This window comes from Pinus tabuliformis, chromosome 6, assembly GCF_031772625.1.
Source record: "Pinus tabuliformis cultivar Carrire ecotype Pingquan chromosome 6, CPIR1, whole genome shotgun sequence".
Classification (NCBI taxonomy): Eukaryota; Viridiplantae; Streptophyta; class Pinopsida; order Pinales; family Pinaceae; genus Pinus; species Pinus tabuliformis.
Genome location: NC_142292.1, coordinates 1,053,905,915 through 1,053,923,604, shown reverse-complemented (window position 1 = coordinate 1,053,923,604; position 17,690 = coordinate 1,053,905,915). Strand labels below are relative to the sequence as shown.

Below are 17,690 nucleotides of genomic sequence, written 5' to 3'. Positions count from 1 at the left end.
GAGATATGAAACTCGTCGCAAACCGTGTAATGGCGAGGCGCACCAACTCTTTGTTGTTGGTGCATTTTCTCATCAAGCTAAGCACAGATGTGTGATTGTAAATAAATTTTGTGATGCTTTTTGATGAGTCAACAACCTCTTTGACAAAGGGAATTTTCCCAATGTCCTCTAACATCAAATCAATACAATGGGCAGCACAAGGTGTCCAAAATAAAGTAGGATGCCTGTCCATAAGCATTCTACCAGCAGCAACATAATTTGCAGCATTGTCCGTTATGACTTGGACAACATTTTCTGCACCCACCTCCAAAATAAACACATCTAGCAAATCACATAAAGTTTTTGCATCTTTGATTTGATGAGTTGCATCAACAGATTTGATAAACATAGTCCCCAAGGGACAACTAACCAAGAAGTTTATAAGGGTTCTCCCCTTTTGGTCAGTCCAACCATCTGACATAACAGTGCATCCTGTTTGTGCCCATGATGCCCTAAAATCCTCCAATCTTTGGGTGCAGTCACGCTTTTCATCTTGAAGAAGCCGGCCTCTGAAATCATGAAGAGAAGGGAGTTTGTACCCCGGGCCAACACTGGCAATAGCATCAAGAGTAGGTTGGAAAAATGGATTATTCCTTATAATGCTGAAAGGAATATCACTCCAGAGGAGAAATTTTGTCATCAACTTGTCAGCTTTTTCTTTTTCAGTTCTTTTTAGCATTGAACCAATAGTTGGTTGTGAACCAGGTGTGGTTCGAGGAACAAAATATGATGATGCAGCTACCGGATTGACTGACGCTGCAGTAGAACCTGTGCCACTTGGCCCACTTCCTTCAACTGACCTTTTTAGTTGCCTTTTGAGTTCTTCTTTGGCGTCTCTAGTGTGCTCTAATTCTCCCAATGCTCTCATGGCTTTTTGGATAATTTCAGCATTTGTCTTTAGACAGGGCCCCACATCACGTCCAGGGATTTGTGCAAGGTGGAACTTCAACCTGTACACCCCCCCGAATATTTCCTTTCCACACAACTTGCAATACAAGTTTTGTCTATCATTCGGAGTTTTAGGGTCACCATATTCCCAGAAAGGATCCAATTTCCTTGGCATGTTTGTTTTTGAATTTTGAATTTGCAAACCTATGGAAAAATAAGGATTAGGAAATAGGAATTTAGGACTACATAAATGATAATAGTAAATACAAATTACAATTTAGCATTTGCAAAATTACAAGCTAATTATTTCCAAAATCCCAATTTCTAAACCCAAGTTACCCAACCAAATGCCAAAAAACAATGAAAAATCAAAAAAAAATAAACAATGTTTAAAGAAAATGAGAAAATCAAAATCAAAAATTGGTTCTCATAGTCATAACAAATAACCCATCCCAAATCAATGAAAAATTTCCAAAAATTCTTTAAAAACAATGAAAAACAAAGTTTTTATAGAACCAAAACAAAAAAAAATTAATCTACATACCTGGTTTATGGACAAATTGGCGATCTTGGCTTGGATTCCTCCTAAAATCGCTTCGATTCGCTCCCACAACCGACGGCAACCCTCTCCCTCTCTTCTTCTCCTTCTCCTCCGCGGCGGACTGCTGAATGAATTAAAAAAAAATCGTTTTTTCCATATAAAACCCCGCTGCCGCGCGCCCTCACGATTTTAAGTGAAAAAATCGCGATTTTTTCAAAAAATCGCGATTTTTTCGATAAAAATCGCTATAAAAAAAAGGGGGCGATTTTTTCGATAAAAATCGCGCTTTGAATCGGCGAAATTAAAAAATCGCGATTTTACGATTTAATCGCGATTTTATCGCGATGTGTGCAACACTGGTCCTAATAGTAGTGACCCAATGTATGATGAGGAGGAAGGGTTTGAAGAGGAAGGGGATGAACTTGAAGGGGCACTGAAACACAAGATGGGAAAGCTACATCAACACCCTTTTGGAACTATGTGACCAAACTTGATGGGGGAAAGGGTGGTGGATCTTACAAATTTGTGTGCCCTCATGGTTGTCATGGAGGAAAACCATATTGTGGTTCATATACCCGTCTGAGGAGGCATCTTTGTGGGGTGCTGGACAGTGATGAAAAAAAGGGTTTTGTGGGGGTACAAATTTGCCCAAACATTTCAACTGAAGAAAGAAGAAAATACATCCAAATAGAGATGGCTGCACAACAAAAAAACAAGAAACAAAAAACTCATTCTGAATCAAGTGCAACCTCTAAATTTGGTAGTTGCTCATCTCCTCATGGTACTTCTGCAAGCTCTGGAGGTAGAAGAACAATAGGGGATTTCCTTAATGTTGCTGGGAGGGATGATGTGGATGGAAAGATAGTCCGTTTTCTTTGTGCTTGCGGTGTACCATTCAATGTGCTTCACTCTCCCTATTGGCATGAAATGGTAAAGGCCATCAATGAAGCCCCAAAAGGATACAAGGCCCCCAACTATGAGAAAGCTAGAACAGTGTTATTAGAAAGAGAAAAAGCTAAGGTTCAAAGAGCTTTGACACGTTTTACAAATGAGTGGATAGATTCTGGGGTATCCATTGTATCAGATGGGTGGACAAATATTAGAAACCAACATTTGATAAATGTTTTTGGTGTTTCTTCTAGTGGTGCAGTATTTATTGCATGTCATGACTCCTCCTCCATCACTGCATCTGCACAAAACATTGCAGATCTCCTATTGAAATCAATCAAAGATGTTGGTCCGAATAATGTGGTTCAAGTGATCACAGATAATGCAGCAAATTGTAAGGCAGCAGGAAAAATTATTGAGCGTACTCATCCACACATCTTTTGGTCTGGGTGCCTGGTTCACACATTGAACCTTTTGATGCATGATATTGTGAAACACAAAGATTGTGGGTGGATTGCTGAGGTTTACAGGAAAGGGAAGCAACTCATTAAATTCATCACAGGGCATACAAGGGTAAACTACTTCTATGGCACTTACTCCAAGTTGCAATTGCTTAAAATTGCAAAGACAAGATTTGCTAGTTATTACCTCACCTTTAGGCGGCTAGTGAGGGTGAGACAAGCTTTAACTAATCTGGTGTGTGCTGAAACATGGGATGAAATTAACACTGACACAGATGGTGCTAATGCAGTCAAGGACACTGTTCTTGACAGTTACTTTTGGTCACAGGTTAAATATGTTTTGCAATTCACCAAACCAATTTATTACATGATCAAGTTTGCAGATTCAGATCGACCAGTAATTGGGGAGGTGTATGAGCAAATGGATAGCATGTTGGGGCAGATTAAAGACATTGTTGAGCCTAGAGATACCACCTTGTACAATTATATTCGTGTAGAGGTGCAAAACCGATGGGAAATGCTAAATATTCCATTGCATGCATTAGCATATGTTTTGACACCTAAATACTATCATCCATCATGGCTTTCAACACCAGCACCTGGGGGGGGAAGCAGGAGAAAACCACACCAAGATAAAGAGGTTCACGAAAAATATATGGCTGCATTAAGTAAATTAATCCCTGATGAGGAGGACGCTGCATTGGTACGGAGACAGGTGAGCAACTATACGCTCAACACTGGTCCATTTGGGAGCATGCATGCAATTAAAGATCGAGAGACTTTTTCTGCTCTTGAGTGGTGGAACATGCATGGAGGGGGTACTCCACTTCTACAGAGTTTGGCATTGCGGGTGCTATCACAGGTGGTAAACACTTCTTCTGCAGAGAGGTGTTGGAGCTCTTATTCTTTCATCCACAATGTTAAAAGGAACAGGTTGAGTTTAGACCGGGCAGAGAGCTTGGTTTATGTTCATTACAACTTGCGATTGTTGTCCCATTACTATGAAGATGCAAAGTCTAATAAAGACTTGTTGATTTGGGACAAGAATCCAGAGGAGCCCAATTTGGAGGATGGAGTGTTGCGACTAGAGCAATTAGAGGATGCTCTTTTCCAGGTATGTCCATTGTGGTATGAATTTTCCAATTTTCCCTTATAAAGCATTTCTCTAATTCATGTTTTTAATTTTTTTGTTAACTAGTGTTTTTTTTTTTTGCATGAATTTTTTGAGCGATTCTAGGATGATGATGACCGTGTTGATATGCCACCACCCCCACCCCCATCTGGTCCCTTGGTTCCTAGGTTCCATGGTTCAACACCAACAGCAGGGGGTTCTTCTTCATCAGTTTCAGTGCCACGACTTACACAGGCACCATCTTCTTCATTGCCACCACGTGGAGGCCCGCCACCACGTTCTATTCGTGGTGGAAGGAGGAGAGATTAGTAGATATATTCACAATCTACTACTTTTTGTCATAGATTACTCATTAGACTTGTAGACTTGTGAATTTGAATTTTGAACCTTTTTGGCTTGGCGGTGACCAAGTGACATATTTTGTAAACATTATTATTTGAATTTTGGACATGACAAATGTTGACAGTTGCTCACTTGCTAGATAAATCATAATATGCTCTATGTTTTATGTTTTATAATATGCTTAAATGTTTTATGTTTTATAATATGCTTAAAAATTTGATGTATGTTTGTAATAGCTAGAATATAGATGATTGTTGTACATACTAGTAACTACAATGGAATCATGGATGCCATATCTATCTTGATTTATGCAAAAATATGCATGTTTTCATGTCTTCTACAATTAATTTGGTATTTGGGATGTTTGTTTTGAGTATAAATGCAAAAAAATATAAATATATATATCTATAGCAGACGCTTCCGCGGACGCTTCGCTTCCTAGATTTTTGGAAAATGACGCTTCCGCGCTCCCGCTTCCGCTTCCGCTTCGCTCCCGCTTCGTGCAACATTGACATGAACCATTAATAAAATTGTTTATTAAAAATGATTTATCTTTCCCATTGCTAAGTCGCGCTTGAATACTTTGAAAATCATAAGCCTATCATATTGGTAATTTGATACACTGATCATACTAACAACATCATCCCTTTATTTTGAGAACAATTATCAATTTGCCTTAGTCAAGCCTTCGCTACTTGAGCCTATCATCTTTTTATGTGACCTAGCATAGTTTGACCTCAGGAAAACCCTTCTTAGGTTAGGAAAACCCTTCATTTTCCTTAAAGCGACAGGCAAGGCCACCAAGGTGGCAGTGGGTGGTTTGCTTGGTAGTTGCTCCCTTGCCCTCCCACTATGGTTAGGAATTATCCATTTCGGTGAGAGTTTCAATCACAACAAGAGGCTTTCAACATTTTTCAATTGCACTTTCCAGCCACATCTTGATGTCAAAAATGATTTAGTCTTCAAATGCAATCAGAGGTTACTTTATGGATACACATTTTCCTTGCCATTATTGTTATGGTATTTTATAGCTGACCACTTTCTTAGTGGGAGCGTGTGATGTTTAGAGCAAAATGATTAGTGTAAGGTTTACATTTATACCCATAGAAATTATCAAAATTGTATTGATTGAAGGACTCTAAGCCCCAAAGTTATTATCATGGCATTTAGTGTCATGGTTTTATAGGGCATGAGGACCAAAATTAATATGTTTTGCATTAAGTTTGGGATGGAGTGCCTATCACAGATTATTTTTATTATATAATTCTAGCATAGCTCATAGGTGTATTATCAAGGTTGTGTATGTTAGAGATATTCTATCATGACCACCATATATAATTTGGAATTTCATAATATTTATATCACTTTATTATGGTGATGAGCTATGTTGCGAGAAACACGTTACGCCGCTATGTTCACCAGCATCTCAGGCTTCAACACAGGAACCTGGAAACACATGGAAACATGCCTAAAATGCTAAGAAACCGAATTCGTTCCTTAGCTCCCTCGAGTCTCGAATCGGACACGATTCACTGGGACACGTCTCCTCTAGATCGTGTCCCGGTTATGGGACACGTATACACTTCTTTTTAGTGTCGCACAGCCCATAAAGAGCGGTTTTGGCCCATTTCAACTTCACATTTGACTTTCTCTCTTACTTTGGGTTTGTTGTGGGTATGTGGGGGCAAATAGAAAAGGTTGTGGGAGCATTTTGGAGGCGATTCAAGCAATAGCTAAATGCATTTTGTCTCTTATTTTTTTTCCATTTTTATTACAACAGTTTGCATGTGCATTTTTTCTTTATTTTTTACAGCATTCATGGCTCAATCAAGGGTAGCATGGAGGGGGCAAAAGAAGAGGAAGAATGTCCCCATTGGAGATGCCCCTCATGTTCCAATTTCATCAAGGTCTGCAAGTGTTCCCTCTATTGGAAGTCGGGCTGCAACAGCAATTTCAAATGTTGAGGGAAGACAGCAACCTCAAGATAACAAATAACCCTTGTGGAAATATGTCACAAGAGAGCAAGGGCCAGGCAACAAGTTAAAGGGAGGAGGCAATGTTGCTTGAACATGCAACTATTGCAACAATCATTTCATGAGCACATATTTCCGTGTGAAATCTTATTTGTTGGCTTTAGTAGGTTGTGGAATGGCATCATGTACATGTGTCTTTAGCTAAGAGGAAATAAATGGAAAAGGAGGCCAATGTTGGTATGGAAAAGGTGGTTGCAACATCTAAGAAAACAAGAATGATGATCCCCTTCGATTCTTGAGGAAAAGCAGCAACATATTTCCATTTGAGAGTTTTGGTGGGAGACAAGCAACAAAAAGAAAGAAGTGGCACTTGGTCCAATGGACAGGATTTTTCAGAAAGAGAAACAGAAAAATCTCGATCCCACCATTGCATTATTTTTCCATCAGAACTTCATATCCTTTAATGTTGCACACTCACATTTATTTATTGAGATGTGTCAAGCTCTAACTCAAGGGGCTCCATCAAGGTATGTGCCTCCTAGGTCAGAGAAGCTTAGAACCACTTTGTTGACGAAGACAAAGAAAGAGGTGAACAAAATGTATGAGCCTATTAAATCAGCATGGCCAACATCTAGCGTTAGTATTTTTTCTGATGGATGGGCAGATCCAACAAGCCAACCACTCATCAACTTCATGGTGTCTTCCTTGAATGGTCTAGTTTTCTTCAAATCAATGAATGCACTTGGACAATGTTGAGAATTCAATAGGGCAGTAAGTATGTTAATTCTCTTCACTTGATAACTGTTTGTGTTAAATTTTTCTTTATTAGCTTTGTTCCTTATTATTACAGTGTGAAATACATCAAAAAGCTACCAAAACAATAAGAACAGTGACACAGTATATAGACTGCAAGCCAGGGCCAAAACCCCTACTCTTGATGGGAAAACCCTTAAATCTCTTCTCTTCTTATAGATCTTTCAATTGACGAACACCACGACCTAGTGACTCAAACAAATACCCTCCAAGATCAAGATCAATTCAGCCTCTTTCTACAATCACTTCGACCTCTCACTATAGATTTGAAATTCTATCTTTCGACAACTGTTGCAACTATTGTTGCTCTTCTTAGAGACTTTGATCTCCCTCGAACAGCCTTCCCTTCCCTTCGCTTGCCTTTTCTTGAGACTTCAGGCTAATGAGATGCCCTAAGTGACCTTCGCTTGCCTTTCCTTCTCTCTTCCCTTCAAGATCGAACTAGACATAGTCCAACATAGAAACCCTAACTTCGACTTTCACAAGAGAGAGAGAACTAGCATAAGCACTTTGACTTCTTCGACTTCCTCTTTGTGCCCTTCTTCTTCAACCTTTCTTCTTCCTCTTCTTCGCATAGAATGAGATGAGTGAGGGTGTCTAATGGAGGACGAGTTCCTCTTTATATATAGGCTCTTCCAAGGGTAGATGTGGCTCTTCATGTAGGCCGACTTGATCTTGGAGGTATTTTGACACTTTAAAAACAAAATAATTTTTCTTTGCAAGATAGAATGTGCCCATATGGTCTTTAACATATGACAATGACTCTTTAACTTATGGCAAACCTTAGAAGCACTCAATGGGTGCTTAACCTATAAAATAAAAGAACTTGAGCTTGAAACCCATGCTCCAACAATAATTTCTTTTCATTGTATTACTTACAAGAGTACATTTCATACTTATGAAGACCGAACCTAGCTACACATTTTTCAACACTCCCCCTTAACTAGGGAGGTATCCATAAGAGGTACATGGTCATTCTCAATCTGAAGAGATCTCATAAAAAGAGTCGAATTGGTAACCCATCTGTCTAGCATCATATCAACTAGCATTGTTACATAGCAAGGCCTTGACTAACAGCTCTATCCACATGATCAGAGCACAATGCTGGTGAGACCAATGATTCATAGACACCATAATCAATGTCTCACAAGGTACATACTCCACCCGGGTGTTCATAGAGTAGGACCTTCCTTTGGACTATTCTTATCTTGGATAGCTAGTCCTCAAAGAATATCGGTCCACAACTACTCTTGTCTTGAATGCCCTACCACATTCTCAAAGAGTATCGAATGCCAAATGGTTACCTAATCCTCCATTCTTTCTTCCAAGTGAACAAGAATTTAGTGTCTATCTCTCCCTCTCAATTAGGGAGGATACATCAACCAAACCAAGCATATCTCTTAAATATACAAGCTTCTTGTTTGGAAGTGACTTTGTCAATATATCAGCTACCTACTCAACAGTGGAGACGTATTGTAGTTGCAGCACACCATTTTGTACTAGCTCTCGGATAGAGTGATACATATTGTTTATATGTTGTGAATTTTCATGAAACACTGGATCTTCAAACAAACGTATACAACTGGTGTTATCACAAAGTATCAATGTAGGGTTCATCGATCCTTCACACAGATCAGATAACAACTTCCTCAACCACATTGCTTCTTTGCTTACTTCACAGGCTGCAACATATACAACTTCAGCACTACTCAAAGCAACTGAGTCTTGCTTTCTGCTCATCCATGACACCATGGAGGATCCCAAACTAAAACATCCTCCCGTAGTGCTCCTTCGATCTTGCTCACTGCCTCCCCAATTGCAATATGTATATCCAATTAATTGGGCATCATTCCTTCTATCATACTTTAGACAGTAGTGGATGGTTCCTTGTAGATATCTCAGAATATGTTTTGTTGCTACCCAATGATCATGCTTCGGCTCCACTTGGAATTGACTAAGAACATTTACTGCAAAGCATATGTCTGGACGAGAATTCACCAAATACATCAATGAGCCAATGAGTTGCCTATACTTGGAAGGATCCACAGGGCTAGATTCGGAACTCCTTAGTCTCTTCAAGTTTGTGATCATCGAAGTAGTCACAGGTTTGCAGTCAATCATGTCAAACCTTTTCAGTATCTCGATCACGTATTTTCCTTGACCCAAATAAACTTCATTATCTCCTTGCCAGACTTCTAGTCCAAAATAGTAATGCATCATCCCAAGATCCTTCATGTCAAATTCTGCTGCTAATTACTTCTTAAATTCTTCAATTTGACCTTCTACACCTGTCAAGAGAAGATCATCTACATACAGAAGAACGATTACAGGTTCTCCATCTATAACCTTAATGTAAAGGTTTTAATTAGTAGAGCTTTTTGTGAAGGTTATCCTTTGAAGGTATGCATCCATTCTAGCATACCATGCCCTTGGTGCTTTCTTGAGGCCATATAATGCTTTCTTTAGTCTCCAAACATATGCCTTTCTTTCTTTAACTTCGAATCCCAAGGGTTTCTCTACGTAGACTTCCTCGTCTATTGTGCCATTCAGAAACGCAGTCTTGACATCCATTTGGTGGATGTTCCATCCCATCGATGCTGCTAGAGAGACTAATGATCGAATTGTTGTATATCTTGTTGTTGGAGCAAATGCCTCTTCATAGTCGATACCTACAACTTGAGAGAAGCCTCTAGTCACAAATCTTACTTGGAAGTAAGATTTGTCTTCAGGCCTAGGTACGATCTCCCAAACTCCATTCTTCATTACAGATTGATACTCTTCGTTCATGGCATCCTTCCATTCTCGATTATTCACAGCCTCTTCAAAGCAGGATGGTTCTGCTTCTATCAATTTTGTCATGTATGTAGCATCTTCAAAATATCTCTTGGGTTTCTTGCTTTCTTTAAATGAGCCTGTCACTGCTCCATGACCTTTTGCATCAATTAGTGTAGATTTCAACCAATTAGGCATTTTCCTTGTTTCAGGGATGACCACAAGTTGAACAGGTTCACTGGGACCTTCTTCTTCATGGTGTGGTTCTTCTTTCCCTTGGTCAACTTCCTCCCCAAATATCGAAAGTTCTTCATCATCAGAGTCCATGGAAAGTTCCTTTGATTTCTTGAATGTTATGCTTTCATCAAATATGACATCACGGCTAACTTCTATGTAATGTCCATCTTTCATGTAGATCCTATAAGCTTGTGATGAGTTTCTATACCCAACAAATGTTCCCTTCATGGTGGAGAGATCCAGCTTCTTTCTTTTGTCCTTTGGTATATGGATATATACAGGACACCCAAAGATACGGAGATGATATACATATGGCTTCTTTCTAGTGAACACTTCTTCTGGAGTTATGTCGTCTAGATGATATACATCAGAGTGAATGAGATCCAAGATTTCTTTTGTCCGTGAAGCACTGCTTCCAAATGGTCTCTTGGTATTCTTACCCAATGCACATCCCTTATAGACACCTTCATGATCCTCCTTTAGATTAGGAATTCCATCTACTATGGAACTTAGAGTTGCAAGGATTTTGAAATGTAGATGACCAAATCTTCGATGCCAAAGTTCACAAGGGCTAATTTCAATGTGAAGTAAGGCTTGGACCACAGGAGATATCAATCTGTAGAGACTTCCTTCTCGAATGCCTACAACTTTGGATCTATACTTGAGTCTTTTACCCAAACAACGACCTTTTCATCAATGAAGGCTATTCTATCACCCTTATCTTCTAGACTTGAAATAGAAAGTAAATTCTTGTGCAAACATGGAACAAAGAGAATGTTGTTAAGGTGGATGTTGCTTTCGTCTTCCAGCTTTATGGAAGTTGATCCAATACCTTTCACAGGATAGCCCTTGTTGTCTCCAAGTTCCACTGAATAAGCGGATTTTCCTTTTGATAAGGTCTTCAATCCATTGGAATGGCCAATCATGTGCCTTGATGCACCACTGTCAATTACCCAAATTTCTTTGATTGATACCTTCTTTGTAGAGAATAAGAAATTCCATGCTTCCTTAATACATTTCTTGAGATGCCTTGCAATCTTGTTGATGAACTTCTCCACTATAGAGGAGATCTTCATGATGCCCTTAGATAACCTTACCTCTGATACCATGTTGAGAATACAATAGGGCAGTAAGTATGTAAATTCTCTTCACTTGATAACTATTTGTGTTACCTTTTTCCTTATTAGCTTTGTTTCTTATTATTACAATGTGAAATACATCAAATAGCTACCAAAACAATAAGAACAGCGACACAGTATACATGTTGCAAGCCAGGGCCAAAACCCCTCCTCTTGAGGTGAAAACCCTTAAATATCTTCTCTTCTTATAGATCTTTCAATTTACAAATACCAAAACCTAGTGACTCAGAAAAATACCCTCCAAGATCAAGATCAATTCGGCCTCTTGCTGCAATCACTACGACCTCTCACCGTAGATCTGAAATTCTATCTTTTGGCAATTGCTACAACTGTTGTTGCTCCTCTTAGAGACTTTGATCTCCCTCGAATAGCCTTCTCTTCCCTTCACTTACCTTTTCTAGAGACTTAGGGCTAATGAGATGCCCTAAGTGACCTTCGCTTGCCTTTCCTTCTCTCTTCCCTTCAAGATCGAACTAGAGCTAGTCCCAACACAAAAACCTTAACTTCGACTTTCACAAGAGAGAAAGAACTAGCACAAGCACTTTGACTTCTTCTACTTCCTCTTTGTACCCTTCTTCTTTGACCTTTCTTCTTCCTCTTCTTCGCATAGAATGAGATGAGTGAGTGCGTCTAATGGAGGACAAGTTCCTCTCTATATATAGGCTCTTCCAAGGGTAGATGTGGCTCTTCATGTAAGCCGACTTGATAGCTCCTTAGGCCGACTTGACCTTGGAGGTATTTCGACACTTTAAAGACAATAAATTTTTCTTTACAAGATACAATGTGCCCATAGGGTCTTTCATATATGACAATGACTCTTTAACCTAGGAGAAACCCTAGAAGCACTGAATGGGTGCTTGACCTATAAAATAAAAGAACTTGAGCATCAAACCAATGCTCCAATAATAATTTATTTTCAATTTGTTATCTACAAGAATACATTTCATACTTATGAAGACGGAACCTAGTTACACATTTTCCAACAAACAATACAAGGATGAACAAATATATGGGGCAGTTGTTCATTAAAGTTATTGAAGATGTGGGTGTTGATTCTTGTGTGCAAATTATTATAGATAATGCCCCTGTTTGCATTGTCCATTCTTTTACTTTAGCACTTAAATCTATTTCTTCTTATGTGCTTTGGATTGGAAGTATTATTGAGGATGCACGGCATATCCGCAACTTTGTACAAAATCATACAAATTCCCTCACTATCTACAAGGAGTACACCAATCTATCATTGTTGAAGATTGCAGATACACAGTTTGCCTCTTCATTCATCATGTTGGAGAGGTTGAGGGACATCAAGACCGCTCATGGGGCCACGATTATTTCAGAGTTTTGGTCTTTTTGGAGAAAGATAGATCAAGCAGCCTCAAAAAGAGTGAAGGATACAGTTTCTTCATTCATCATGTCGGAGAGGTTGAGGGACGTCAAGACCGCTCATGGGGCCATGGTTATTTCAGAGTTTTGGTCTTTTTGGAGAAAGACAGATCAAGCAACCTCAAAAAGAGTGAAGGACACAATTTTAGATGATGCTTGGTGTGAGAGGGTAGATCTACTTATTAAGATCATGGACCCTATCATTTCTTTGCTAGGATTTGCAAATACAGACCAACCCATCCTATGAGAGGTTTATGAGGGATAGGATTCCAAGATTGAGTCTGTGAGGAGCATTATTTTACAAAGTGAGTGCCTTGAGTATGAAACATCATCAAAGGCCTTCTTCACCACCATACAGGATATTCTTGTCAGTAGATGGGACAAAATTGCACACCTTTGCATTGTTTGGCTGACTCGTTGAACCCAAAATACTACAACCATGACTAGCTGAATGGTGGACCCTCCGGCAGATTCTCTCCTCACATGGATGGTGAAATTTCACAGGGGAGGAAAGATGCATTGAGGCAGATTTTTCAAGATAGATCATCCCTTGATGAGGTGAAGGATGCCTTTGCATAGTTTTCCACTGCAGTGATCGATTTGTAGGATATGATGTGATTAGAGACAAGGGTGCTAAGAAGCCCTACTCTTGGTGGGAAACTCATGGGGCAACAAGCCCTCCTCTACAGTGGTTAGCCGTGAGGCTCCTCTCTCAAGTGACTTCATCCTCTTGTTGCGAGTGAAATTGGAGCACATATGGGAATTCGTATAGCGTCAAGAAGAGCAGGCTTGAGCAGTCCAGGGCAGAGACAATGGTGTATGTGAACACCAACCTTCGTCTTATTTATAGGCAGAGGGATGAGTGGTTGAAAGGAAAGACAAAGATGTGGGATGTCTTTCCTGATGATATGGGTTTGGACAGCGGTGTTGAGTTGGCATTGGCCAGCTTGGATCTTAATGAACCAGTGCTAGAGCCTATCACTTTTGATGATGGTGATATTGTAGAGGGGTCATCCTCCACACTAGCAGAGATGACATTTGATACAGAGGAGAAGGATGCAGCAGAGGAGAGCAGTGTTGACCATGATGATGACAGTGATGTTGATTTTGATGATGAGGATTGATGACTCATGAGCTACCTACTGCCTTTAGGCTTGTAGTTGTTTTGTATTTTCTATTTCTATTTGCCATTGGCATTGCTAATACCTATGTAACACAGTTTGATTTTGATGACTTAATGAGAAAACTGCAGTATCTTGTCTTTCTCCTATTGGATCATTGATGAATATGTCACGACTCACAATTGTATTTGTATGCATAATGTTACTTTGTAAAACTTACATCTAGATGAAGATCTATGTTTGAATCAATGAATTTGTATCATGAATGAGAATTTGTGCAAGAAATATCTAATTTTAATATATATAGATATAAATATAATGTGTCCTAACGTGTACTATTCAGGGGGTCAACATGCTCGTGTCGGACACTCGAATCCTCGTTAACTGTGTCAGGGAACTTAGCTGAAATGTGTTTCTGCGGGGGGTGAAACACATTTCGGGCACTGTAAAATGTGTTTCCGCTAATTGTATAGCACATTTCCGCATGTGAATTTTGAAATGAGAGCCCAAGTTTACCTGGGACTCACAACCAAAAAAAATCATTTATGATATGATTTAATATATTAAATTGTTTTTTTTTTATTTTTTCAAAGATTTCTAAAACCTCTAGGCATCAAAATTCCCTTATAAAAAGAGATTGTCCCTTTCATTTCTCCTCACTGTTTGCGGCATGAGAAAGGGAGAATTGAGCACTCAGCAAATGAAATTGAGCAAGGGTGATTTGAGCGATGACGACATCAACAAAAGAGGATTTGGATTAATAGGTTTGTTACAGGCATATGGTTGCTGTTTTGTCATGTTTTGGACAACTACAGCCATAGTTTTTGGCTGTTTTATAGTGTTTTCCCCAGTTCCAACCATAGTTTTTGGCTATTTTGTGGTGTTTCTAGACAGCTACAACCATCCTTATTACTAACAGTAACATACTATTCTTTTTGAGTTTTTGCACAGCTACAACCATCCTTGCTGTTGTGTCTTTTGGTGTTTTGAGAGCTAAAACCATAGTTTTTGGCTGTTTTGTCGCATTTTTGGACAGCTACTGTCATCATTGCATTTTGTTTTGTGGTGTTTTTTGAGCAACTTCAACTACAACAAGCTTCTCGTAGTAAGAAGATAACACTTTCGTTTCTTTAGTTTTTAATATTTTCCAGGAATATATTTCATATCTGTAAGGGTTTTTTAATTTTCCAAGAATATATTTCACATCTGTAAGGGTTTTTGAATTTTCCAAGCCTTGCCCTTGAAAGAAATATATAAGTGTGTTATTTATTTTTTCAGTTTATTTATTGCAGATTTGTTTTCATATGTTTTTCATGGCAAAAATGGTTTCTGGTCAAGGTGTTGCTGCTACAAGGGCCAAGAGAAACACAACGACTGAGTTCTATCCTCTTTGGAAGTACACAACAAATGTTTTCAAGATGGGGGGTGGTGGCGCATGGGGATGGATATGCAACCTATGTAAGAAACCTTACAAGGGCTCTTACCCAAGAGTGAGGGCACATTTTTTGCAGGAAACGGCCAAGGGTGTGGATGTTTTCCCAAAGACAATTGACCCAAAAAAAGGAGAAGTATGAGATTGAGCAAGAAGAGATTAATGGACTTAACATAAGACATGATCAATTTGCCAATGCTACTCATCATACTCCAAACATTAATCCAAGGCCTATGCTTGAAGCAAGGAAGAGAACAGCTCGGCAACAACATGAACAACCAACATCAAAAACTACTAGGAGCTCATCAATTCAAGATACTAGACTAGCTAAAATGATCAATGCTCAAGGGAGGGAGGAAGTTGATTCAAGAGTAGCAAGGTCCATCTATGCTTGTGGTATTCCTTTCAATGTCGTTCGGTCTCCTTTATTGGCAAGACCTGTCGTTAGAGATGTGCATGGATTCACAGTCCATTATGCAAAATCACAGCAACAATTTCATCAGGCTCATGCCTTTACGAAAACAACTTCCTCTTAGAAAGGACACGAAAGTCCTCATCCCTTATTAGAAGCAAATCATCAATACATAGCAAAAAATTCATGGGCTCATCTTTAGTATATTCAGATCAACATCATTCTTCAAAACTTCTAGCCATCTTCATCATGGACGTCACACAGATCAAATACATGCTTCAATTAGGCTGATCTTATCTGCTCCCTCTGAGCCCAAAGCCCATCCAATCACAAGTCTTCTTGTCACTTTGTTCTTCCATCTTTTCAATGATTTTCATAGCCTTGACATACTTCATCATGTACCTGCAACCCTTACTAGGAGGACATGGAAGAACGAAGACAACCAAACAAGATCTACAAGGAAAAGAAGAAAAACAACATCAGTAACGATAAAAATAAAAGAAATACAAGATACTTATCTTTTGAGAACATTTCAACTCCCTTTTAATCTTTAGCCTTCTTGCATCTACCCTACAAATCAACCTCGTCATCAAGATGTCAAATCTTCTAAGAGTTATTGTTTCTTCTTTCAAGTGGAAGCAATTAATTCATAAGCCCTAGGATTTCGTTTCCAAACCTATTTGTCTTGTTAGGGTTTGCAATTTGTCTAGTTAGGATTTTGATTCCAAACCTAAGTAAATCTTTAGTTTAGGTTTCACACACTTATTCTTGTATCCTTTTTCCATCTTCATCATTCCTGCTATCATTCCTAGGGTTTTGTACACAAACCTTAGGGCTTTCTTTTTCAAGCCCTTGCTAGGGTTTCAAATATCCCTAGAATCTAGCCAAGACGTTCAGTGTTCCAAGCCCTAGATTACTTACATCATCAATCGATCAATATTCATCCTTGATCTCTTTAAATTAAGAAACCCTTTATTCATAGTAGTAGTATTTTCCTCTTCACAATGCAATAGACTTTATTAATCTGGTCTTGTCCATATAAGCAAGTTCTTCAGATCAGAATGTCTTCAATCATTTATGACTTGGTCTTTGATATTCAAAACTTGAGCTCAGCCTTCATAATATAATTTCAAATCTTTCAACAAGTGGTCAAGAATGCTCCCAAGAGAACTCCTCCTACAAGGCATGTTTCAAGTCCTTCTTAAGTCTGCTACAACGGACCTCAACACCAGCTACAAGGATGCTTCAATATGCTTCAAAGTTGACTTCCAAAAGGGGTACAAAGAGTTGTTCTAGCTTTAAATATATGTTTTAAAAATTATCTATGTCTACACAAGATTGTCAAATTTGCTACACAAAATGCTACTCCAAGACTTGCACTTGTTGCTCCTATAGATATCACAACTTGACTTTATGTACAAGGTCACTTAATTCCTTTTATTTGGAGAATGCTAGTCTCTTTGAAATACTAAGCCACCGATCACTATAGAAACTCAAAGTGAGAGAGATTATACATGTCAGTGTCCGGCAAAATATTTCAACATGACTCAAAAATTGCAACAAGCCTTCTGACTTCTTTGACAAACTTCTTTGCAATAGACCTTCTGCAACAGACTTGAATACCAATTCATAACCAAGACTCACAATGATATATCCAGGTCGCATTGCTTCAATTGTACTTACACTTATATATACAAGACACATACCATTTAGGGCTCAAATTCGAATCAAATTTCTAAGATCATACTTAATCTTCTTGGATGTGTCAGAGATATGCCTTCAGTCTTCTTTTCTCAAAGATTTTGACTTGATCCTTGTTCGACATATGGCACAATAAGCTTGGACCTGAAGTCATCATCAGGGTTCTTGCCTCATGCTTCAATTTTGACTTCTTCCTACAAGTCGACACTTCAGCCCTCCATAAGTTTGACCTGAGGCTGTACTAAATTATAGAAACAAAAAACACAAAAAAAAGAACTTGTCTCTCTTCCTTCCACACAACTCGGATGCCTTGGACACCATCTAATTTGAATTCCATAGAGGGGTAAGGCAACTTGGAACCAAGCTTCGCATTCCATGACGGTGCCCGGACTTGTCACAAAATTTGCATATGT

The 17,690-nt window shown here is 38.9% G+C and overlaps 1 protein-coding gene across 4 annotated transcripts in view; it reads right to left on the bottom strand.

Moving 5' to 3' along the window:
- Nucleotides 1-17,690, bottom strand: part of LOC149262587 (uncharacterized) — a 331,558-nt gene that overhangs the window by 79,732 nt on the left and 234,136 nt on the right. The window lies entirely within an intron of this gene.